The sequence below is a fragment of the Sminthopsis crassicaudata genome, chromosome 3, assembly GCF_048593235.1.
Source record: "Sminthopsis crassicaudata isolate SCR6 chromosome 3, ASM4859323v1, whole genome shotgun sequence".
In the NCBI taxonomy this organism is placed as follows: Eukaryota; Metazoa; Chordata; class Mammalia; order Dasyuromorphia; family Dasyuridae; genus Sminthopsis; species Sminthopsis crassicaudata.
Window position 1 is genome coordinate 337512654 of NC_133619.1, and position 26753 is coordinate 337539406.

Consider the following 26753-nt stretch of genomic DNA (forward strand, 5'->3'; position numbering starts at 1 on the left):
CTTTTGAATCCAGGCCTAGCACTCTATATACTGCACCACCTAACAAGCAGCTATTAACTGCTAGGTTAAATATTGGAGACACCTCTCCCCCCTCCAAAAAATAAAGCATTAAGATCTGTAGGAGTTCACATTCTAATGAGAAGTCATACACAATTGAAATGACTAAAAAATATTATGAAAAATTCAACTTAGAAGCTCCTCAAATTGGTCAGGGAAATCCCCAATGAACTATCTACATCAGTTTCCCCACCCTCATGCTTGTTCTTTCATTTAGTTGAATTTTAGATGAGATTCTCCAGGAAAGGTTTTGGGGAAGCCTTACTTACTTCATTCAGCAGCTCCTTCCCAATGTATATCTTAGAATGAATTACTACTGCCAATGGCTACTCACATCTGCATTATGGTAATTATTACTTTCATTTTCTGAAAGTGATGTCTTCTGATTGTCTCCAAGTTATGGGGAAATGTCCTGCTTAGGCCTTATACCCTGCACTAGCACGATTTGTTAGGATTTTAAGTTTTCAGAAGTTCTTTCCTCATCAGCTCATCAAGGAGGGGCAGGTTGTTCCAGTGTTTTAGTATGTTAGTTTTGGAATATGAAGAGCTGAGCTGAACTTCAGCTCTGCCATTGTTATCTGTGTGACCTTGAATAAATCACTTAAATGCCTCTGGGCCTTCCTTTATAAATCAAGGGCATTGGACTACATGATCTTATCTCTAAATCTCTATTTCAATTTTTATTATTCTCATTTTTCAGAGGAAGCAAATGGGGCTCAGTAAGGTTGTAAGTGATCTGCTCATGTTCATAGTGATCATGGCAAAACTGAGGCTTAAACCTGGAGGAGACTCTTTAGCCAAATGTTCTTTTTCACTAAACCACACAACTGGGAAGGAAAGGACTACAACAAGTAGAAATGGCAACAGGAGATTAGAGACTTTAACAAAGGATAACCAGCAACAGAAAAGAAGTTACTATTGAGGGGGCAGCCTATTTGAATAGGGGATCTTCCCAGACTTCTTGGAGCAAGATAGAGTAGAGAGTGAGGTGGGCAAGCCTGAACCTCATGATGAAGACATTTAATTGCACTCGACTTGTGATGGGGAAGGGAAGAGGACTGAGGATGGGAAGAGTAAGCCAGTTCTTCACACGGAAATCTCTTAGAAGAAAGATCCAAGGGGACAGAGCTTAAGGAGGAAAGCAGCCCAGGGCACCTTGTTTTCAGTAATTAAGCCTAGTGAACTTCAACAAGGAATTTGCTGTACATAATTTATGGTTCTTTTGTTTCTCCTGTCAATTAGGGGATTTCTGTCTATAATATGGGATTGTTTACTTTATTCTTTCTGTCTCTCTGTCTCTGTCTCTATCTCCACCTCTGTCTCTGTATCTTTGTCTTTCTCGTCTCTTTCGGTCTCCATCTCTATCTCTGACTATCTCTCTCTGTTTCTGTCTCTATCTCTGTCTCTCTTTGTTTCCTTCTCAATCACTGTCTCTCTCATAGCCTCTCTATGCATACAAAGTAATTTCCTTAGTGCCTACCCACTTTGCCCTCCTGACTTTCCTTGACAGAAAATTTTATTTCCTTATTGATTCAGGTAAGAAGAAGATTTCTGCTGTTTCTTGTTCCATGTTTTGTTTTCAGTGGAGATTACAGAAACACAGATTGTTCTTTTGGGGAGGCGTTTGGGTAGCTGCTGATCATGAACAGTGTCGACAGGTTTCCTTTCTTCACTATGGTCGATTTTGGCTTTTGACATTCTTGAGACATAGTCATTATCTTCCAAAAGTCGAACATGATTACATCCACATGTGTACTCTTTTTACTGATATAGACGACCATCTTTATACGCCTTAGGAGAAAGTGGAACTGAAAAAATTATTTAAAAAAAATTTAGAATTCTTCAAAGAAAATTATTAAAATGTTCTTGTCCTTTGACCCAAAGAGCCTACTCTTAGTAGATAAAGAATAAAATGAAACTTCCAAAGGATCTATATGTACCAAAATACCACAGTAGCTCTAGAGGCTCTTATCTTCTTGGTGGATTAAAATTGAAAAAAATCTTTCCTTCTATTGGGTAATGATTAAACAAATTATAGGATCTGTAGGTGATGGAATATTCACATCCATAAGAAATAATAAAATAGACATTTTCAGAGGAAACTAGAAAGGTATTTTTGAACTGATGCAAAGCAAAGTGAGCAAAACTAGGAAGATAAGCTATATAATGGCAGGATTATGAAGAAATTTAACTTTGAAAGACTTTAGTATTCTGATCAATGTAGTGATAAAAACCTCGAGGTGAAATATGCCACTCACTTCTTCTGAGGAAATGATAAATTTAAAAAAGCACAGAGACAGGAGCATACATTTTTGGGTGTGGCAAATATAGGAATTTATTTTTACTGCACTATACATATTTATTATGCAACTCTTATTTATTTTATTCAGTAGGAGAGGGGCAGTGAAAGGAGCAGATTATGATGCATGTGAAAATAAATATTTTTTAAAAGAAAGTCCCTCTATATGAATAAAATATTATATAATGAAATAAAATCTTTACAAAATATTTTATTTTTATCCTGGTAAAGACTGGCCAACAATCAAGTTATTGTGCATCATATATCACTAAGTAGAGTCAAAGTTATCAGCGATTAATTTTAGAACAAAAAGAAGCCAAGGCTTTAGTCACCATAATCCATTTTGATCAATCATAATTTATTCAGTGTGTTAGCTGATCATACAAAATTACATTAAACAAACACAAAATACTTTACAGGTTTATATTGTTTATTCCCTCCTCTGAAACTACCTGTATAACACAACCTCCTTGGGCCTCAGTCTTCTGTATCTGAAGAGGATACACTCTGTGATCTGTAAGGTTCCTTCTGCTAAGAGCCAAAGATGCTGTACACTTGGCTGACATTATAATTTTTCCCCCAATAGCAGGATGCCATCGAAAGCATGTTGGGTTGGGTTGGAAATCAGAAAAGATCAGTTCAAATTTTAGTTTTGTCACTCATAGCCTATGTGATCTTGGACAAGTCCCATGATCTCTCGGTGCCTTATATAGAAAATAGAGGGTTTACCTTTTGAGACTCTTCTGGTATTAATTAATAATCTATGATTCCATGACCCCTTTTAGAAGGCTAGCCTTCCCAGCATGATGAAGACCCCATGTCAAGCATCTCCTCGGACATGTGTTAGCTTTTAAGCACTGTGTTCTGGGTAACCTTTCAAGGTTATAAATTAGATAAACTTGTCTGTGCTTAGCAGAAGGAATTTCCTACAACAATGATATCACGGGTCTCTCTTCACAGGCTGCCTTTGAGAAAAGTGCATTTTCAGAATCACTGAGCACTAAGAATTTTCTTGGAGCAGCCAGGTGGCACCATAGTGCACAGAATGCTACGCCTAGAGTCAGGAACTGATTGCAGATCTTGGGCAATTCACTTCACCCTGTTTGCCTCAATTTCCTCACCTGTAAAATTAATTGGAGAAGCAAATGGCAAACTGCTCCAGTGTCTATGCCAAGGAAATCTGAGATGGGGTCACAAAGAGGCAGACACGACTGAAGTGACTGAACACCAGCAACTTTTGAGATCAGTCCCAAAGTGGAACGAACACCTCAGGTAAGTGACCTATCTATCTCACTGCCCAGAGTCTAGATCATTTCTTAGATGTTAGGGAAAAAATTTCTTCTGGGACATAAATCGGATTGGATGGTTACTGAGCATCTTTCTAATTCTGAGATTCAATAATTCATTCCATGATAATAAAAGAGGCAAAGTAATCACAGTACTAAACTGAGATCTAGAATAGCCTTAGCGAATACTTTTGGGCCAACTTTATTTTTACAGAGAACAAACTGAAGCTTAATGTATTCAACATTATACAGGTAAATAAGTATCAGAGGACAGCCTAGGTTTTCTGACTCCACAATCTGTATTCTTTCCAATGCAGAATGCTACCTTTTCCTTTAGCTGTTCAACTTCTAATGTTTCCTATCTTTACTCCAACTAAGAGGCATTAAAAGGCCACATTGCCCATCAGACTGTTAGGGAAAAAAATCCAACAGCCACCCAACAAATTTGATGATGCTGGCAAATGACCAAATGTACAGAGCCACTGATCTGGACTACATCCTATGGACCTGGTCTAAAATCCTCAGTGAGAGTGAGGAGACCTCACTAGTAGTCATGGATCTGCCCCTAACCAGCTGCACAATCCTGAGCAAATCACATAAGGTTTCTCCACTTCAATTTCCCCATCTATAAAAAGATAAAAGTAGATTAGAAAAATTCAGGGCTTCTTAAACTTTTCCACTCATGGCCCTTTTTCACCCAAGAAATTTTTCATGGCCCCGAATATAACAGGCATATAAAATGATTCAATCATAATTTCATGACCCCCACATTACAAGATCCCAGTTTAAGAAGCTGGGGACTAGATGATCAATAACAGCTCCTTCTGATCTATGATTTTACAATTTAACTATTAATCCTGTGCCAGTACATTTTCATCTCTGCATTCCTGGGAAAGAATTTATAAGCTGTAAGAATGAACAATCCATGACAAAAGGCCTGAATCCAAGAGAAGAGGAAGTACATCAATGGGAGTGACAAAAGACCTGAGTCCAAGAGAACAAGAAGGAAAGCAATGGGAAACCAAGGTATCTTGAGGAATCTTACAGATAAGAGTATCTTCTTTGGATATCAGGGACACTTGGATCCCTGATCATGTCATTGTGTGCATCTTTCAGTTTCTTTGAAAGACTATTTCCTAAAGCTGATACTCTTCTAAGTATAGCCCAGAGCTGTAAAGCAGAAGGAAGAGTTAATGTATTGGAAAGATGTTGAGAATAAAAGGAAGAAGAGACTGATATTGGTGATGGTATTTTAGGGTTGGGTTTAATACACTTACCTAAAAGCCCCATTGTAGCCATAGTAGTTTTCTCTGGTACTAGAAGCACATTTATCCAAAATTGGTGAGTATCGATTGCCAATACATAAGGCACAGAGATTGGAAGTAACATCAGCACCAGGAGCACAAGATTCACTGAAGTATTTATCTACACAGAGAAAAGACAGTGGTTTCTACTTGAATAATATGAGTGCTTCCTTTTATTTCCCATGTTAAAAGCCTCTATTTTAAATTACATAATTGCCCCAATTAAATGAAGATGTGATCATAAGCCCAGAACCTGAAATAAATCAGAGGTTCAGAGATAAGGCAACATTGCAGGGAGAGAAGGTGACCCCCCCAATACACAGACCTGATGGTGATTTTTTTCTTTTTTAAAAATAGTTAAAATTTCATAAAAAAACCCAGAAAAAGACAGAACATGGTAAGTAAAAATATATATTGCCATGTGCCCAGCAGAATAACAATATTCAATATATTTCCATTTCAATAAAACAAAGAAGTCATATTTATGACTGTCCATTTTTTTTTGTTCTTGCTTCCATCTAGGTTATTCTTTTGTTCTTTACTGTACACTTTTTACTTTATTCTTTTTTCAGATGGTGATTTAAAAAATCACTCAAGGCTCCTATTTAGAAAGTCAATTCATATACCACACCATAATCCAGGTACATTGGTGACTGCTTTTCTCCTTCAAATGTGTCCTTGATATGTTTTAACCTGATTCTACACGTATAGAAATATTTAGCACTCTCTACCACCCAAGGTAATGAGGGACTTCACAGTGTAAATTTCCTGAAGTCTCTAACAATTAGAGAAAATCAAACAAATAACTTCTTCAAAGAACCAGCTTACCAAATACACAGGAATGGGTTTGGTTGTATATCAGACCCATGGGAATGTTCCAACCAGCACTTCTGCCTACTGCTGTGTGGCAGGATTTCTTGTGTTTCAGTGAATTCCATGAGAGATCAGTACCTGACCTAACAACAGCCACAGCATAATAACCTTGAAAATAACAGACACAAAAAAGCAATAGTTAGCATTATGAGCCATTCCAGAAAGGGCCATTTGATGCCACTAGACCAAACTTACTTCATGCCTTGGGGAAAACAGATACATAAATGTCCTCAGACTTATAGGAACCAGAGCATTGGAAGAACCTCAGTCTTTTACTTAATTTCTCATGACCAGAAAGTTATCCATACTACAACAAACTCAGCAAGTAGTCATCCAGACTATTCTCAAAAGACTTTCAGTTAAAGAGAATCCTATTATTTCCTAAGGAAATCTCTCCCATTAACTATTTGCATTCAGTCATTTATCAGTAATATCTGACTCTTTGTGACCCCATTTGGGGTTTTCTTGGCAGGGACACTAGAGTAGCTTGAGTTTCCTTCTCCAGTTTATTTTATAGATGGAGAAACTGAGGTAATCAGAGTGAAGTGACATGCCCAGGGTAACACAACGATTAAGTTGTCTGGCTGGACTTGAACTCAGGAAGATGGACCCAGTGATCTATCCTGTGCCACCTGGCTAACCCTTCCATCGCTGGGTTTACCAATTCAGACTCACCCTGAGCAGGTTTATTCACACAGTCCTTCCCATGACTCTGTCCATCCTTAGGTGCTGAAAAAATAAAGAAGCCAAAGGAATGAATCTTCCATCTGCATTCACTAAATATCAGGTTTTCTTAAGCATGAGTGCTTACACCACTACAATGTCATTCCATTCCATTCCATTAAGGAGAATCCATTCCATTCTATTCAGGAGAATCTTTGATTCTCTACAGTTTAGAATAACATGAAAAATGAAAATTCATTCCTATTCAGCTAACTTTGCTTCCATTTTGATCCCACCCTTAGAGTGTTCAAATGACTCAGGCCCATATTTTCTTTTTCTTTGTGCTTTTTGATCACTTCAGGGTTTATTAGAACCGTTGCATACCAGAAACAAGATATAGCATATGAACCTTTGTTATATATTTATATATGGTATTTGACCTTTGCTATGTATGATATATATATGTATACATATATATATATCATACATTGCAAAGGAAAAAAAAAGAGAAGGAGCTAACCTGAGCTCTATCAACTATCTCAGGGCTATAAATGCTTAAATGATTATTAGTGAGTCTAATTTATTCGTTTGCTATTTCCCACCCTTCTTCTGCTGCCCTAGTGAGAGCTCTGCATAAAATCTTTTGTTTAATTGCTATTTTAAGAAAGATTATATTGGGTCATCCTGAGATTATTTAAAGAGCCTCAAAAATAATAGTTTTTCTTTGTCTTTTTGAAAAAGTTTCTGTTAAGGACAATATGCAGTTTGGGGTATTTTTCTATGTATTGGGTATTTTAAAAGCAAACTGATAATTGTTTAAGTTGTGAACTTATTGAGACAAAATAAAAAGGGAGGCCAGGAAAGCTGTATTGAGACCTGGAGGAGGATCTGTAGAAGAGCATCGTGCTCAGATTGAAGCCAGTTTTCCCTCTGAAAGACCTTCCTGGGACCCCAACTCCCAGCAGGGTGGTGCTGGGCTCTCTGCTTATCACAGATACCTTCTCCAGGGTCTTAAAGCTGCAGCCAGAAAGCCTGACATGACCAAGATTTCTGAAGTTACTCAGGGTGCAGAAGAATCCCCGGGAGCATTTATAGAAAGGTTGTATGAAGCTTACCGAACTTGTAGCACAATTGACCCAGAAGCTCCCGAGAACTATAGATCTGTGAAGTTAGTCAATCTGCTCCAGACATATGCAGAAAATTACAGAAGCAGGAAGGTTTTGAGGGCATGAATATCTCTCAACTAGTCGAGATAGCTCTGAAAGTCTCTAATACTTGAGACACATCAGGTAAAGAGTGTGCCAAGGCAGTAGTGGCAGCCATGAGAGAAGCAAACAATTTCCCTGGGAGTATTTCCCAGCCCCGTGGGCGGCAGTCATTGGGCTCAGACCAGTGTGCCTATTGTAAGAAAACAGGGCACTGGAAGAGAGAATGCCCAAACCGAAATCGTCCCAGGAATGTCCTTGCTCTAGAAGGGACAGGCTGAGGCGGCCCTGGTTCTCTTTCTCTCTCTCTAGACCCCCGAGAACCTAGGGTATGCTTACAAATTGGGGGTCAGCCTGTTGAGCTCCTGGTGGATACTGGAGCTACATACTCCGCTTTAACAAAACCTTTGGGTCCATTATCTCCGAGATCTACCTCTATACAAGGGGCTACTGGTAAAATTGTTTCTTATCCCTGGATTACTGAGCCATCTAGGACGTGGCACAGTAACCCACTCGTTCCTGGTTATGCCAGACTGCCCAGACCCATTGCTTGGTAGGGACTTGCTTCGAAAACTTCAGGCATCTCCTTTTCTGAAGACCAGGCTTCTCTAACCTTAAGTCCTCCTAGTCCGAAACATCTTCTTAAAGCTCTCCAATTTGAACATATCTTAGTGGCTTCCCCTGCTGCGTCGCCCTGTCCTGCTCACTCCCCTCTTCTTTCTCAGCTGCAAGCTGATTTCCCTCAGGTGTGGGCAGAAAATAACTCTCCAGGTCTGGCTGCTCATCATGCACCGGTGGTGGTGCAGCTTTTGGCTACTGCCTCTCCTATTTCTGTTAAGCCGTATCCTATGTCTAGGGAAGCGCTCCTAGGTATTTCTGTTCACATTAACCGATTGAGAGAAGCTGCTATCTTAGTAGCCTGTAAGTCTCCTTGGAATACCCCTTTGCTTCCAGTTGAGAAACCTGGGTCTTCGGACTATCGCCCTGTTCAGGATCTTAGGGAAGTTAACAAAAGGGTTGAAACTATTCACCCCACTGTTCAGAATCTGTATGCTTTACTCAGCTTGTTACCTCCTACACATTCCGCATATACTGTTTTAGATCTAAAGGATACTTTCTTTTCCATACCCCTTGCGCCTGTCAGTCAACCTCTCTTTGCTTTTCAATGGATAGATCCCCAAGGGGAATTCTCAGGTCAGCTTACTTGGACTCGACTGCCTCAGGGCTTTAAAAATTCTCCTACACTGTTTGGAGAAGCTCTCCATCTGGACCTCCAGCCCTTCCACAAGGAGCATTCTTATTGCTCCCTGGTCCAATATGTAGACTACCTTCTCCTTGCAGCCCCTGATGAGTCTCTTTGCTTGAGGGCATCCCGTGCCCTTTTGGGACTCCTTCAATCCTTAGGTTACAGGATCTCGGCTAAAAAGGCTCAATTCTGTCTTCTTGAAGTGTCTTATTTGGGGTATGTTCTCAAGTTTGGACAACGATCCCTGTCTTCTGAAAGTATCCAGGCTATCCTGTCTATTCCAGTCCCCACTACTAAGAAACAGGTTTGAGAATTTTTGGGAACAGCTGGATATTGTCGCCTATGGATTCCTTCCTTTGCTGAGATAGCAAAACCTCTTTATTCTGTCACAGCTGGACAGGGTCCCCTTGTGTGGGGCTCTGAGGAGCAAGCTGCCTTTGATTGTCTCAGGACCGCCCTTACCAAGGCCCCTGCCCTAGCTCTTCCCGATATCACAAAGCCCTTTCATCTTTTTGTGGCGGAAGCTACATGTATTGTGAAGGGTGTTTTGACTCAAACTCTTGGGCCCTGGCGATGGCCTGTTGCATATCTCTCTAAACGTTTGGATTCGGTAGCAGCTGGGTGGCCCCCCTGTCTTAGGGCCATAGCAACGACTGCCCTCCTGGTAAAGGAAGCTGACAAGCTTTCCTTGGGCCAGTCTCTTTCTGTTTCAGCCCCTCACTCTGTGGAGGCTTTGCTCAGGTCTGCCCCTGACAGGTGGCTCTCTAACGCTCGCATTACTCACTATCAGGCCCTGCTTCTCGACCACCCCCGCCTCCCTTTCTCTAACTCGTCTGCCCTGAACCCTGCCACCTTGCTCCCAGATCCTAGTTCTGACCCGGTCCCCGTGCATGACCGCTTCCAGCTCCTTGAGGAGTCTCAGTCAGTAAAGCCTGATCTTTCTGACGTCCCGCTGAAAAACCCTGACCTGATCCCTTTTACTGACGGGAGCAGTTTTGTTGTGAGGGACACACGTGTTTCTGGGACAGCAGTGATGGATTATCCTTCTCTCTCTCCCCTTTGGTCTTCTTTCCTCCCCTCTGGGTCATCTGCCCAGAAAGCAGAAATCGTGGCTTTAACTCAAGCCTTGTGCATAGCAAAAGAAAAATCAGCTAATATCTATACTGACAGCTGCTATGCCTTTGCAACAGCTCATGTCCATGCCTCTCTTTACAAAGAAAGGGGCCTGTTGACATCCGCTGGGAGGGAAACTAAGAATAAGGCAGAGATACTTTCCCTGCTAGATTCTATCTGGTTCCCCTTCTCTGTTTCTATTATTCACTGCTCAGCTCACCAAACTGGTGAGACAATGGAAGCAGTGGAGAATCGGGCTGCGGATGCAGCAGCTCGCCAAGCCGCCATCTCCTCCCCCACCTCTTCCTTGCCTTTGGCAATCGCTCCCCTTCCTCCGGTACCTGCATACTCCCCTTCAGAGGATTCTTTGGCTTCTCAGAGGGGAGGTCAGAGGGAGGGAGCTTGGTGGTACATAGAGGACAAGATTTTTATTCCACAAGCATAAAGCAGAATGCTGGTGAAGGATTTGCATGATTTCACTCATTTGGGTGAAAAGAAAATGCATCAGTTATTGAGCAGATATTATATAAAGGATGTTAGCCAATTGATCAGAAGTTACATTCATAGGTGTAACACTTGAGCTAGAGTAAATATGCAAAGAATTAAGGTAGCCCATGTGGGAATCAGGCTTAAGGGACACATCCCTGGGGAAAGATGGGAAGTAGATTATACTGAGGTACAGCCATCAACAGCTGGGTACAAATACCTGCTAGTTTTTCAGGTTGGACAGAAGCCTTCCCCACCCGAAATGAAACAGCTCTCACAGTGGTCAAAAAGATACTAAATGAGTTACTGCCCCGCTTTGGTCTTCCAGTGGCCATAGGGTCTGATAACGGGCCTGCCTTTGTTGCCAAAATATCACAAGGCATAAGCAAGGCCCTGGGCATCGATTGGAAGCCCCACTGTGCTTACCGACCTCAGAGCTCTGGACAGGTAGAGAGAATGAATAAAACACTAAAAGAATACCTTACAAAGCTCGACTTAGAGACTCAGAGCTCTTGGGTCCCGCTCCTGCCATTTGCACTACTGAGGAGTAGATGCACTCCCAACAGACTGGGTTTAACTCCGTTTGAAATTCTGTTTGGGAGGCCACCTCCGATTTTACCCGTGGCCAGGGAACATATAATGGCTGAAGTTTCTAACTCCTCCCTTATCAAGTTTCCACAGGCCTCACACAGGTTTCACACCTCGTATGAGAAGCCCTTCCAGTTCCCTTCTCTGAACAAGCGCATCCGTTCCAGCCTGGTGATGCAGTCCTGATAAAGACATTTTCTACCTCCCGCCTGAAACCCAGGTGGAAAGGAACTTATCCTGTGATTCTCACCACGCCCACAGCTGTTAAAGTTGAATCAGTCCCCGCCTGGATTCACCACAGCCCAGTGAAACCCGCGGTCACCACAGAGTGGAAAACAGAGATTGGTGACGACCCCCTGAAACTGAGACTGATCCGTTCCTCCGGTGCTTGATTTCCCCCAAAGACTCTGGGTGGGAAACCCTGGGAAGATTAATCCTTGTATTTACTCTGTTATTTTGTGAGTGCCTAAATTGTCTGTATATCCCCCCTAAGGGCTCCTTTCCCCTTTCTCCGTTTCTAGTCTGGAAGTGCTATTATGGGATTTTTCTTAATTCTCTTCCTCCTTCCTTTGTTTTCCAAAGCTCTGGGAAACCCTCACGCCCAAAGCCCAGATGGACAATGACCGTTAGAGACCTTGCAGGAGGTCCCTCCTTTTCTGCACCTACTACTCAGGCTCAGAACCCTCGATGACAGTAGATCCCTCCCTGGCTCCCTGCTTCTACTTCAAGGTTCCTACAGACCCCCGCTCCGACTTCGCCCTGGTGTTGGGTGGTGCTCACTCCCAGGAGATGACTCCTTTAGGATGACCATCCAAACCTTTGACCAGCAGACCCAGACCACAATGGAACCCCCCCCCCCTGCATTATCCTAATGATCCAGGAACCGTCCCACCAGAAGTGGGAACAGTCCCGAAACTCTCACCCTTTGTTCCCGAGCAGGAAGCACGTTCGAATTCAGCCACTACCTCCTAGTTCAGCGTAAAGATCCGCCCCCATCTAAGCCCGTGGGACCTCTGACTGCTTTACTAGTCCCACCTAGGACACCAGTCCTGGCTGATCCTTTTCTGCCTCCACCATCCTTAGCTCCACAGACCCCTGCTCTGACCCAAAGTCCTATTATTCCTGACCCCTTAGTCCCCGTTGACAGACCCCCTGAATCCTTGGTTCTCACTCTATGCTTGATTTGTTGCCCATAGTGCACTCCTTTTGAACTCCACAAATCCCCAGCTGGGCCATGATTGCTGGCTCTGCTTTAACTCTGAACCCCCTTATTTTGTGGGGATTGCCCTGACAGACTCCGTTCCTGGAACCACTTCTCAGTCTGACTGTACCTGGGAGCAGCCTAAAATCACTCTTGGGAGTCTCCAAGGTACAGGAACCTGCTTGGTGGCTGCTTCCATGAGTCTTTCTGACCCTCTCCTCCAGTTCTGTAACCCCAGGTCTTTGATTAATATTTCAGCTTCCTCATCAGATGTTGCTGTTAGGTATCAAGCCCCTGAAGGTTCATGGTTTGCCTGCAGGGATGGCCTGACCAGGTGGGCTTATTCTGCCCCTCTCCTCAGAAGGCCAGACTCGCTCTGTGTCCTGATAGCGGTATTCCCCAGCCTGGCTGTCCTTCCAGGAGGGGACGGATGGAGCCACTTCTGGTCCCAATCTTCCCCCATGGAGACAATCAGACAGAAACGGGCTCTGCCGTTCCTTCCCCTCTTAGTGGGGTCGGGCTGGCAGGCACACACACACATACACACACACACACACACACACACACACACACACACACATTCAATAAATTTAAGTGCTTCTTTATCACCTCCAGGACCAAAGATAAAAATACTGTGTCATTCAAAGTCTTTAATAAGCGTTACCTCTGTATCACCCTCCTCAATTTTTTCTTTTTATATTCAACATCTCTGTCACACTTTCTCCTTGCTGCTCCATAGAGGAGACACTACATATCCCATCTTTGGGCATTTTCACTGCATGTCTCCAGTACCTAGAATACTCTCTCTGCTAATCTCTACTTCCAGGCTTTCTTCAAGTCCTAAATAAAATTCCATCTTCTTTTTTTTTTTTTTTTTTTTTTTTTTAATTTTTTATTTTATTTTATAATTATAACATTTTTTGACAGTACATATGCATGGGTAATTTTTTACAACATTATCCCTTGCACTTACTTCTATTCAGATTTTTTCCCTTCCTCCCCCAACCCCCTACCCCAGATGGCAAGCAGTCTTATATATGTTAAATATATTACAGTATAATTTAGATACAATATATGTGTGTAGAACCGAATTTTTTGTTGCACAGGAAGAATTGGATTCAGAAGGTAAAAATAACAGTTTACATTCATTTCCCAGTGTTCCTTTTCTGGATGTAGCTGGTTCTGTCCATCATTAGTCAATTGGAATTGGATTAGCTCCAAAATTCCATCTTCTACAAAGATCCACCCTCCAAAAAGTCTAGTGCCTTCCCTCTGTTAATTATTTCCAATTTTTCTGCAAATAGCTTGTTTGTATATAATTGCTTGCACATTGCCTCCTGCATTAAACTGGAGGCCTCCCTAAGGGCAAGGATTATCTTTTTTCTTTGTCTAGGATTTGGCACAATGCCTGACACATAGTAGGCATTTAATGGATATCTATTGATTGATTAACACTGCTTCTTAGAGTAATAGAGGTAGTGTCAGTTATTAAAAGTGTAAGGTGATGCTACTGATTATGCACAATCTCTGTCACAATTTTTATACGTCTCAAATTAAGCTCTCATAAACTCCAAGAGTCTGGGCCTGAATCTTAGCTATGTTTTCTACATAGTTATCAGAGTTCAAAGAAACCCAAGAAAGCAAGTAGTGTCCAATTCTTTCACTTTCTAATTGAAGAAACTAAGACTTTGAGAGGAGGGGTGATTGGTCAAAAGTCACATAAATAAGACTAATCTTTGAACTCAGATTCAACTCTAAATGTGGTGCTTTTTTACTATAACCTACAGCTTCTCCTGGCCTCTAGCATTCTGCATAACCATATGTACTCAGTTTCTCTTTGTTGGACTGAATTGTGCAAGATTGCTATAAAGATCCATGTGCCACCCTTGGTCCTGATGTCATAGTTCACTGAAACCTAGAGGGAATCACATACCATCTACATTATCCAAGACGGTGCTGTGTTTCACAAAAGCAACATCTCCTTTATTCTCAGCCAGGCATCTACAAAAGATGAAAAGCAAGTGAGCATTAAGATTCTCTTTCTTGAAGAGAATCTTTTCCAGAATCAAACAATTTTCTATTATAGAAGTGTGGACTTTAAAGCTGGAAGGGCCCTTGGAGGACTTTGAGTCTAATCTCCTCATTTTCCAAATAACAAAACTGAGGTCCAGGAACTTTGAGCAAACAAAAGCAAGATTCCAACCCAAATCCATTGACCCAGGAACCAGTGATTAGTGATTAATTATGGAACAAAAAGAAGTCAATGCTTTAGTCACCATAATCCATTTTGGTCAATCATAATTTATTCAAGATACTACTGATGATACCAAGTAAAATGAAGTAGTAAAAACATTTAAATTTCTATTATCAGAGCACTTTCCCCCAAATAAATCTAACAGCATTATGAACCATTTAATAAGAACAGTGGAATTGCTTCTCATCAACAAGTGTTTAAAAATTTGGAAAGATTTTAATTCAAAAGCCTCTTTGTGAGATGACTCACAGAAATTTCCACTTCCTCATCTGATGTAAGCCACTATGGGGGTAAAGGAGGGTGAGGTGGGAGAGAAAATTGAGAAGGAAGGTGAAAATATTTCCATTCATCACATTTTGGCTTTCAGATTTGGAGTTTTACCTTTAAATGTTCTCCTTTACCTCTTAATCATTCATAAAATTAGCTATGGAACTATATTTTAAAATGTGGAAACAATACCTGCAGAGCATCAGGATGACTAAAAGCAAAAACAAATTGGAGACAGCCATTTCCATATTTACATGACTTCTCTATTTGGGATTTGATACCAAAACTAGATTTGAACTTTGTTTCATATTTTTGTTTATTAATAGTTTTGTTTCCTTGTCTCTGTAGACACCTTCATGTTATCCAATTGTTCATAATGGGCCAAAGTATATAATGTTAGTAACAACAATATACTTAATACCATCCACAGTATTAGTCAAAAGAAGAATTCTGAACTAAGGATAGAGGCGATCACAAAAGATAAAACGGGTATTTCCTGTTAAGTAACTTTGAAAATCTTTTGCCTAAACACAATCAGTATAACTAGGATAAGGGAAGAGGTCAATGGGATGAAAAAAAGTAATCTTTGCATTTAATATCACTGACATGGCTCTGATATCCAATATTTAGAGGGAACTAATATACATATATAAAACCAAAACCCATTGCCCATTGAATAAGTAGTCAAAGAACCTGAACAGATATTCCTCAGAAGAATTGCAAACCATTTTTAACTACTTCAGATTTCTCTAAATCAATTTGCAGAGAACTTAAAACAAATAAAAGCAAACAAAATACTTCTGAGGCTTCACTTCTAATGCAGGAAATTGGTAAAAATATCCAAAGATCAGAATAGACAATATTGGAGGAGTGATGGGGAAATGAGCACACTGATTTATTGTTGATGGAGCTGTGAATTTGTTCCATTCTTCAAAGAAAATTACTAAAATGTTCTTGTCCTTTGACCCAAAGAGTCTACTACTCTTAGTAGATAAAGAATAAAATGAAACTTCCAAAGGATCTATATATACTAACATACCATAGTAGCTCTAGAGGCTCTTATCTTCTTGGTGGATTAAAATTGAAAAAAGTCTTTCCTTCTGTTGGGTAATGGTTAAACAAATTATAGGATCTGAAAGTGATGGAATATTCACATCCATAAGAAATAATAAAATGGGACTTCCGGCCAAGATGGCGGCGTGGAGGCAGACAGCTGCTTGAGCTCCTCGTTTTCTCTCAGAACTTACTTCATGACAAGCCTCAGACTTAATGCTTGACCCAGAAAGAAATCCACAAATAATCACCAAGAGGAGACATCCTTGAAAGTCGCCAGAAAAGGTCTGTGTTTGCTCGGGGGAGGGTCAGTCAGACTGGGCGCAGACTGAGGACAGGCAGCCAGAGCGAGACAGGCAGCTCACACAGCTCAGACCGGAGGGGGAGGGGTGTGATCTCTGCCGTTTCTGAGAAAAGACTTTTGCCCCAGTGTGGATGCTCCGTCTTGGCAGCAAGCCTGGAGCAGCGGAGAGGGTGTAAACACCAGAGGTGAAGATTGAAACCCCAGAAAGCCAGCTTCTCTCAGAGCCCGGCCACCCCCAACCCCCACCTGGACTGACTTGGTGCGTTCTCAGAGCCTCAGAGCACAGACTCAGTACAGTCATTGCTGTTCTGTTAGTGGCTCTCTGCTGCCCTACCCCCAGTCTGTAGAGGAAGCCCATTAATACCATCCAGCCCCATCCCCCCCAAAACAGACCAATTGTTTCTCTTGTCAGTTTGTTTTTACAGGAATGGGTTTGGTTGTATATCAGACCCATGGGAATGTTCCAACCAGCACTTCTGCCAACTGCTGTGTGGCAAGATTTCTTGTGTTTCAGTGAATTCCATGAGAGATCAGTACCTGACCTAACAACAGCCACAGCCTAATAACCTTGAAAATAACAGACACAAAAAAGCAATAGTTAGCATTATGAGCCATTCCAGAAAGGGCCATTTGATGCCACTAGACCAAACTTACTTCATGCCTTGGGGAAAACAGATATATAAATGTCCTCAGACTTATAGGAACCAGAGCATTGGAAGAAGCTCAGTCTTTTACTTAATTTCTCATGACCAGAAAGTTATCCATACTACAACAAACTCAGCAAGTAGTCATCCAGACTATTCTCAAAAGACTTTCAATTAAAGAGAATCCTATTATTTCCTAAGGAAATCTCTCCCATTAACTATTTGCATTCAGTCATTTATCAGTAATATCTGACTCTTTGTGACCCCATTTGGGGTTTTCTTGGCAGGGACACTAGAGTAGCTTGAGTTTCCTTCTCCAGTTTATTTTACAGATGGAGAAACTGAGGTAATCAGAGTGAAGTGACATGCCCAGGGTAACACAACGATTAAGTTGTCTGGCTGGACTTGAACTCAGGAAGATGGACCCAGTGATCTATCCTGTGCCACCTGGCTAACCCTTCCATCGCTGGGTTTACCAATTCAGACTCACCCTGAGCAGGTTTATTCACACAGTCCTTCCCATGACTCTGTCCATCCTTAGGTGCTGAAAAAATAAAGAAGCCAAAGGAATGAATCTTCCATCTGCATTCTCTAAATATCAGGTTTTCTTAAGCATGAGTGCTTATACCACTACAATGTCATTCCATTCCATTCCATTAAGGAGAATCCATTCCATTCTATTCAGGAGAATCTTTGATTCTCCACAGTTTAGAATAACATGAAAAATGAAAATTCATTCCTATTCAGCTAACTTTGCTTCCATTTTGATCCCACCCTTAGAGTGTTTTCTTTTTCTTTGTGCTTTTTGATCACTTCAGGGTTTATTAGAACCTTTGCATACCAGAAACAAGATATAGCATATGAACCTTTGTTATATATTTTTATATAGTATTTGACCTTTGCTATGTATGATATATATATGTATACATATATATATATATATATCATACATTGCAAAGGAAAAAAAAAGAGAAGGAGCTAACCTGAGCTCTATCAACTATCTCAGGGCTTTAAATGTTTAAATGATTATTAGTGAGTCTAATTTATCCCTTTGCTATTTCCCACCTTTCTTCTGCTGCCCTAGTGAGAGCTCTGCATAAAATCTTTTGTTCAGAGCCTAGAGAGAGTCAAGCTAAAGGAGAAATATTCCCCCTACTTACTGTAGCTTTCTGCTAGGACAGGCACCAAACCACACTTGCCAGCAATGTAAACATATCCTCCATCAGTACTCATGGCATTAGCTTCCCCTTTCTGTGGAGGCAAAGTAAATCATTACAAAAACATTGTTTCACGGAGCCTAGGAGCCCTTCATCACGCCTGCCATCATATACACTTAGTGACAGGGTGATTGACTAGGGAGAAGGATGGGAAGTGTAGGAACTTAGGTAGAGTTTCATATGAGAAAATTACCTTGAATATCAACCTCATATAGCAGACCACAACTTTTAAAGTTATTTCTAAGGCTTCTGGCATCATAAACTTAGAGCTGGAAGTGATTTCCAAGGTATTCTAATTCAACCCCCTCATTTTATAAAAAAGGAAGAAACTCGACAGTCTAGGATCCAATACAGGAGACATAAAACACATGGTTTCAAAATATTACATTTTATAAGTACAAAGCTTTTACTGCAGGAAAATCCCACTCTCTCTAACATGGGAAAGGGGGGGGAATTTCTTCTATACTAAGTGAAGGTACACAGAGAAGGGTACAATTCTGTAGTGGGCAATAACACGTCTTTATGTGCACATAACAATGAAAAAAACATAATTTCATTGAGGCAGGGTATAAATTTTCCTGATGTTATCTACAAAGTACAAATTCTTTGACTCATCTCTGTCCTTATCACCACGCTAATAACACACTAGGGATGTCTAAGGAGACCCAGGCTTTTTTCTCAAGCACAGATTCCCAGGAGCACCCAAAAGCATTCACATATTAGTCTGTGACTATACTGAGTTCCTGGTCATGCAGGAAGGGACTCAAGTTGAGTGGCACAAAATGGACTGTCTAAATAAGGACAGCCATACACTTTGCTCATGGGAAGTTGGTCTTTAATGTAATTCCCTAACAGAGTAGCTCAGATACAGAAGAAATACTGTGATTATTATCATTTTTTATCATCTTCCTTCTGTGGAAGGAAATTCCTACTTTGAATTAAAAGAGTTTAGAATTAGATGTTACTTTCAATATGACCTATACCAAACTTTCCATTTTCCAAGCAAGGAAACTAAGTTCCAGTGAGCCAACAATGTTTTCAGTCACACAATTGATGGAACTATTAAACAGGATTCTGATTCTCCTGGGTTAAAGAGCCCCAAAACACTGATGCTGTACCAAAATGGGAGCACCTACCATTATCTTGACAATGCAATCTTCAGAGTTTTCTCCTACTGCACATTCAATGACTCCTCTACTGAACGCACTCCATTCATAACATTTTATCTTTTCATCATCATTTACTGTGCACCACGTCACCTTCTTGTCCCCTGAGGGATGAATCTTGTCTAGGTCATGACCTGGAAAAGAAGTCAAGAGTTTAAACCATTAATCTATCTTTAAAATGCACTATGCAAAAGCCTGAGCTATGACCAGTGAAAGAAGAAATGGCTTTCTGAAGGTTTGATCTTTTGAGTTTATTATGTATGGTAATACATTACAAAGTACATACAAACAAAGACCAGCGTCCTCAACTTAGGTCTGGGCCCTGAAAGCAAGGGTAGTTAGACATTTATACATTAAAAACAATTATTTAAATAAAGGCAATTAATCAGAAGGAAACAATACAACATTGAGTCACCTAATTGGATGAAAGAGTAGAGATTTTCTAACTTGGGAGGAAAAGCACAAACAGGTACAATTCTTGAAATCAAACTTGCTCCCCTTTGTATAAATAATCAGCACGGCAACAGTAACTGATTGATATGGAGCCAGTTTTCAGAGAAGAATTGCTTGAGATGTACAATTGTAAGAACTCTTACAGTTAGTTATTAAGAGAATCAGAATACAAGTCACAACACTGAATCACAGATCTAGACCTGAAAGAGCTCTCAGAGGCCATCTACTCCAACCCCTTCATTTTATAGAGGAATAAATGGAAGCAGAGAAAGTTTACACGACTTGGCCTAAGGTTCTGCAGGTAGCAAGCACTGTTTTTAACCTAGATGCTTCAACCCTAGAACAGACCATTTTTCATTTCCATTTCCACTCTCCCTATAGCTCGGATGTACTTTCCTTAAGTGTAATTAATAAGTATTAACTGTGTATATCAGATACATTCATATATACATATAAGATTTCCAAGATTCCTCCTGATTCCTCCTATCCCTGAAATTCTTTGATATATAATCGGATTCTCAAATGTATTATATGTATATATAAAATATGTATAATATATATAAATATAAATATGAATAAATAAGTATAAGATCTTTCAAATGTTTGATTCAAATATATGATTTCTAGGGTCTCTTCCCCTGACATTCCTTGATTCTGTACTTCCCTAGTGATATCAACCAGGCATTGTGCTAGCGATTATGGATATTTAAAAAACAAAAGTAAAATATTCCAGAAGTTTACTTTCTCAATAATTTTTTTCTTTTTTGATATTTTCTTTTCCTTTTTTGCCTGAGGCAACTGGGGTTAAATGACTTGCCCAGGGTCACATAGCTAGGGAGTGTTAAGTGTCCAGGCCATATTTGAACTCAGGTTCCCCTGACTTCAGGACTGCCACTCTATCCACTCCTCCACCTAGCTGCCCCCTAAATAATTACTAATTAACTGATTTGACCTGGCCTTTCAAGGACTTCCCTACAGGATTTTAGAGTGTCATTTTCCTTTGATGGCCTCTGTTTTTCATGTCTTTAAAATGAGGGAAACAAATATATGATCTCTAAGGCCTTTTATATCCTTGAAATTCCCTGACTATGATTAAGATTCTCAAACTTATGACATTTATATGATTGAGATCTTTCAAATATGTGATTCAAATATATGACTACGAAGGTCTCTTCTATCCCTGACAGTCCCTGATTCTGTACTTCCCTAGTGATATCAGCTAGAAACTATGACGGGTAGGAAGATTTTCTGAGTTGCTGCACTGAGGATCATAGATATGATTGGAGAGAGGCATTCTGAAAACTTTAGTAATAATACTGAATATAATGTAGAACTTCTGTATGTAGTTCTTGAAATGTTTGCCCCCTGTCCTTCATCAGAACTAACTCTATAAAGCTCATTGGCTCAGATGGCAAATAGAACCATCTGGCCTAACAATCTACAGGAGACTAGTACAAGAAAGCAATTTAACTCCTCCGAATTTCAGTTTCTCCATCTTGCCAAAGATTTTGAAGAAGGATCGGATGCCTGGAAGCATTATAATGTCTTACAATGACTGCAACTGAGTTAGAATCATGGACCCATATGCTAATAATTTACTGCTTGGGCCCCCACTCCCCATCTCTGAAATGGACCAGAGTCTGCTTACCTTTCATAGGCTTGATGGCCTGGATGAATTTGTATCCTAGGTACAATTCATAGTCCATTTTTGGAGGTACTCTCAGAAGTCTATTAGCAGTGTCCTTAAATAGCAAGTCTTTTCCATGTTGGGAAGCAAATAGATTGAATTTCTCTGATTTGCCCTTGCCAAAATGTTCCTATTCAAGGGAAAAAGAAAACCATGAATGAAAATTGCTAACAAGGGAAGAGGTAACTCGGTGTGTGGCCCTTTTTGCCATATTCCTTCATGAGTTCAGTAATCTAACCTGTTTCCATACTTTTAATTACCATCTCTGTGCTTCACCAATCCCTTTATCCTGTCCTAATCCCTCTCAAGCTCCAATCTGTTTCTTTCCTCACCAACCACCTATTAGAAAGTTCTACAAACACCCAAAACAGATCTCATGATCTTGTCCCATACTCACATTTTTCTACTAAATGTTTCTATTTTAGTCCAGGCCTTCACCATCCTTCCATTTACTCAGGTTCACAATTTTGGAGTTTTCTTTAACTCCTTACTTTCCTCGTTCCCCAACTTTTACAATCTATGCGTAATTTTGTGAGCTTCACAACCTTTCCTATATGCATGCTCTTCTTTCGTCTCCATTTAGACCCCACTACCACTACCTTATTTCAGTCCCTAGCTTTGCCCCTGTACCATAGCAATAGCTTCCTAACTGGTCTCCCTGCCCTATTTCTTTTTCCTCTTCTCTCCAACATATCCTTCACATAGTTGGCAAAGTGATATTGCTAAAGCCCAGTGTTGACAGTGTTATTTCTCCCTTGCTCAAGAAGCTCCAGCAGTTTCTATCATCACCAGAATCAAAATATAAACTCTGTTACTTAAAGGCTTTCACATACTTCCAACCTACCTTTCCATTTTATTTTACACATTACTCTTTTTCACACAGTCTATTGTTTAGACTGGTCTTGCTATTGCAAATACAGAACACAGATCTTCTATCACCAAGTCCACTTTACATAGAATTCACTCTCTCTCCATCTCTGCCTCTTTGAATAACTTGGTGCCTTTAAGATTCAGCTCCAGTGCCACCCCCTCTACATAAAATTTAATCTGGCCTCCTCAACTGCTATTTATCTCCCCCATATACTACTGTTCTGTGATTTTCAGTCCCCTGGAGGAACTGATTATATGCTGTAATCCATTTATATTTTACCTCTTTCAGAACATCCTAACCATCTCTACCAATATCAGGTTTGTTGTGTAATCAGAGATTCCATCTTCTATATTTCATAATCTTGTCTATTTTGTAGATCCCTATTAATCTCCCAGTTTATCCATCTCCATTTATCTTCTCTAAGACTTTCATTTAATTGTATTCCAAAGCATAATGTACCCTTCTTAGGATTACCAGGTGAGAACTCAGGTCGTCTGGACAGTGACAAGGTGAGAACTCAGGTTGACTTGACAGCTCTCTGGCTCAGACCTTTGCTTCGGGCCTTTAAAGGGAATTTATACCTTAGGAATTCTAAGAGTTGCAAGTTCATTGATGGAAGTATTTCTCCATGTCCCGTTGAGTCCTTACTCACCCATTCTCTGGGAGAATAAAAGGAGGGCAGTATTGGGTCTGAGAGAATCGACTCTGGGATAGAGTTTTGAAGTCAGGCAGGCTGAAAGGAGACCAGAATGATTTGAGAAAGGACAAGAAGTGAAGGAGATTCAGAGCTCCCAAGAAACCTGCACTCAGAGGAAAAGATTTTACCGATCTCCTCCCAGAGAAGGATTATAATTGAGCAGATGACCGGACCCTCACAATTCAAGAACATTACATACCCTAGTGCAGTTGAATGAGAAGCATCTTCTTAGTTCTTTTCCCTTTGAGAAATTACCTCTCATGACCGTAAACACTTGATTACACTGAGAATCATCTGTTCAATCATTTCTTCCAAAATAATCACAAAGGAAATATTCAGCCGCACTAAACTTGATATCAAAAAGAATAGAGTTCCAATCTGGCCTCAGATACATAGTAGTTGGGTTGCTTTGAGCAAGTAATTTAATTGTAAAATGAGGATGACTTCTATGTGGCACAGTGCATAAGGTGTTGGGATGGAGTCAAGAAAATTCATCTTCCCAAGGTCAGATCCAGTATCTGATACTATTTATGTGACCCTGCACAACAACCCTGTTTACTTCAGTTTTCTTATCTGCAAAATTATCTGAAAAAGGGAAGGGAAAACCACTTTAACATCTTTAAAAAAATTTAAAAAGGAACAGGAAATTAGAACATAATAAGAACTTAGCAGAAGGAAAAAATAATCAATAGTGATATGAAAAAATTCTCTAAATCACTAATAAGTAAATTTTCTAAATTACTATTAAGTAAAGGGATGAAACTTAAACAACTCTAAGGTAATGCCTCACATCCCATCAAACTGAATTTGATGTTAAAAGCAAAATGACAATAGATGAAAGGGCTGTGGTAAAAGAGGCACACTATACTTTTGGGGACCTGCAAACTACCCTAATCATACTAAAAAGCAATCTGGAACAGTCCAGAACTGTGCACAATAAATGCTGCATGCCTTTTTTTTTGTTTTGTTTAGTTTTGTTTTGTTTTTGCAAGAAAGGATATCTTTTTTCCCAGTAAATTTATTCATTTTTAATATACATTACTTTATGAATCATATTAGGAGAGAAAAATCAGAGCAAACAAAAAAAACCATGGGAGAGATTGAAAAAAAAAACCCAGAAAAAAAATGAACATAGCATGTGTTGATTTACATTCAGTCTCCTTGGTTCTTTTTCTAGATACAGATGACATTTTCTGTACAAAGTTTATTGAAATGGCATTGGATCTGTGAACCACTGAGAAAAATCAAGTTTTTCATAACGGATCATCCCTTGTTCTTGTAGTTATTGTGTATAATGTATTCCTGTTCCTGCTTATTTTGTTCAGCACCAGTTCATGTAAATCTTTCCAGGCCTTTCTAAAATTAGCTTGTTCATCATATTTTATAGAACAATAATATACCATTATCTTCATATACCTCAACTTGTTTAGCTATTCTCCAATTGATGGGCATCTATCCTTTTCCAATGCTTTGCTACCTCAAAAAAAGAGTTGCTACATACACTTTTACACATGTGGGTCCTTTTCCCTCCTTGAAAATTTGCTTGGGATACAGACCCAGGAATGGCACTGCTGGGTCAAAAGGTATGCACAGTTTTATAGACTTTGAACATAGTTCCAAATTTCTCTCCAGAATGGTTGGATCATTTCTCAACTCCACCAGCAATGATTAGTGTCCCAGTTTTCTCACATTCCTTCCAATATTTATCATTATCTTTTCCTGTCAAAGTAGCCAACAAGTGAGGTGATATCTCAGAGTTCTTTTAATTTACATTTCTCTAACCAATAGTCAGAGCATTTTTTCATATGACTATAGATAGCTTTAATTTTGTCATCTGAAAATTATGTCATATTCTTTAACTATCATTTGGTTATGACTTGTATTCCTATAAATTTGTCACATTTTTAAATATATTTTGGAAATGAGATCTTTATCAGAAACGTCGGCTGTAAAGATTTTTTCCCAGTTTTGTACTTCCCTTTTAATCTTGTTTTTGTTGGTTTTGTTTGTGCAAAAACATTTTAATTTAATGTAGAGATTTAATTGTAATTTTTAAATAAAAATTTTAAAAATTTAAATTCAAAATTAAATTAATTTTTTAAATTAAAGTTGTCCATTTTTCCTTTGATACTATTATCTAATTCTTCTTTGATCAGAAATTCCTCATTTTATGGAGATCTAGCAGGTAAATTTTCACTTGCTCTCCTAATTTGTTTATGCTATCATCCTTTATGGCCAAATCATCTACATATCCTTTCACTCTGCAACACCACTAGTAAGTCTATATCCTAAAGAGCTCAAAGAAAAAAGGTCCATCCACGTGTACACAAATATTTATGGCACCTCTCTTTGTTGTGGCAGAGTTGGAAACTGAGGAGATGACCATCAATCGAGGAATGACTAGAAAAGTTATAGTTTATGAATGTGATGGAATATTATTGTGCCATAAGAAATAATGAAGAGGATGGTTTCAGAAAACCCTGGGATGATTCATGGGAACTGATGCAAAGAAGAGAGTAGAAGCAAGAGAACTATCTGCACAGTAACAGCAACATGAATAAAGACGATCAACTGTGAAAGACGTAGTAAATATAATCAGTGCAGTGCAATGCAATCAAAAAATGTCATCCAACTTCTGAGAGAAAGCTGATATTCAGATACAGATTGAAGCATATTTTTTCTTCTTCCTTTCTTTTTTCTGTTCCACCCCAATCCCAGAACAAGTCTAACTTGTTTTTTTTATTTTGATATGACTTCATATTTGTAATGAGTTTCGTATTTCTTGCCTTCTCAATAAGTGGAGGAGTGAATGGGCAGAGGGACAGAACTTAGAAGTGAAAATAAAATTGAATTTTAAAAAAGGAGAAAAATGGGGATGGCCAATACCTGTGCAGTGGAGAGAAGTTCCCAGATCAGATCCTCCTTGCCATTCACACTTCGGGCCACAACAGCATGAGCAGCAATCCTGGCCAGGTGACAATCCTTGTACTGATCGAGAGGCCTTCTTGTGTTATCAGGGCACAGTAGCTCATAATTTTCCTTGTCAGCCTCGGTGAGAAGGTTGTCTGCAAGAAAAAGCAAAAATTCCAAATAAGACTAGAAAGACCATTCTTAAAGAGAATAAGCATTTATTAAGCTTCTATTGTGTGTAAAACACTTCGACAGGCATTAAATGAGATATATATTTTGAATAAAACTAAAAGATTAAAAAAAATCTCTGACTAAAATCTATAGTGGAATCAGAATTCTAGGCCAAAATGATGCTAAGCTGACTACTTTTTGTGCTTCTAGAATCTTGGCAATACTCTGTCTTGAATTCAGGAATATGAATCTTCTTGACTCTAGACTCAGCACTTTATCTACTGAACCACTGAGAGCAAATTTTAAATACTACCCCCTGAAGCCAATGTATTATGTACCTTAATGTAATTAATTATCCATTAATATTTTACTTTTTTAAAAAGAATATCTTAACATTATTCTTCTCCATCCATCTCTACCTTTCCACCTCTCGTGGCTGTTGATCCTTAATGATTCCACCTTTTGTGTCCTATATTTTTGTCTACCATGTAAGGTCCTCACTCTGAGGGACATTACAATTTAACAAGGCACCAAGGTGGGTAACTTCAATCTATGAGTATTAGGTGGTGGGAGGGGAAGTCGATGAAAAGATTAATAAATTGCTTTGTGCAGGGAACTCCAGCAGATGGTAAATGGTATAACACCACTGTGAACTAACTTTTAAAATTTTCTTCAGAAGAGCATTGTAAGAAACACGAGGGCAGGAGATAGAAAAAATAGACGGAGGTTAAATAAAGC

At 39.6% G+C, this 26753-nt stretch overlaps 1 pseudogene; it reads right to left on the minus strand.

Moving 5' to 3' along the window:
• Window positions 1–1555: 1555 nt before the first annotated feature.
• The window catches only part of LOC141562094 (serotransferrin-like), a 68427-nt pseudogene continuing 43229 nt past the window's right edge, over window positions 1556–26753 (minus strand).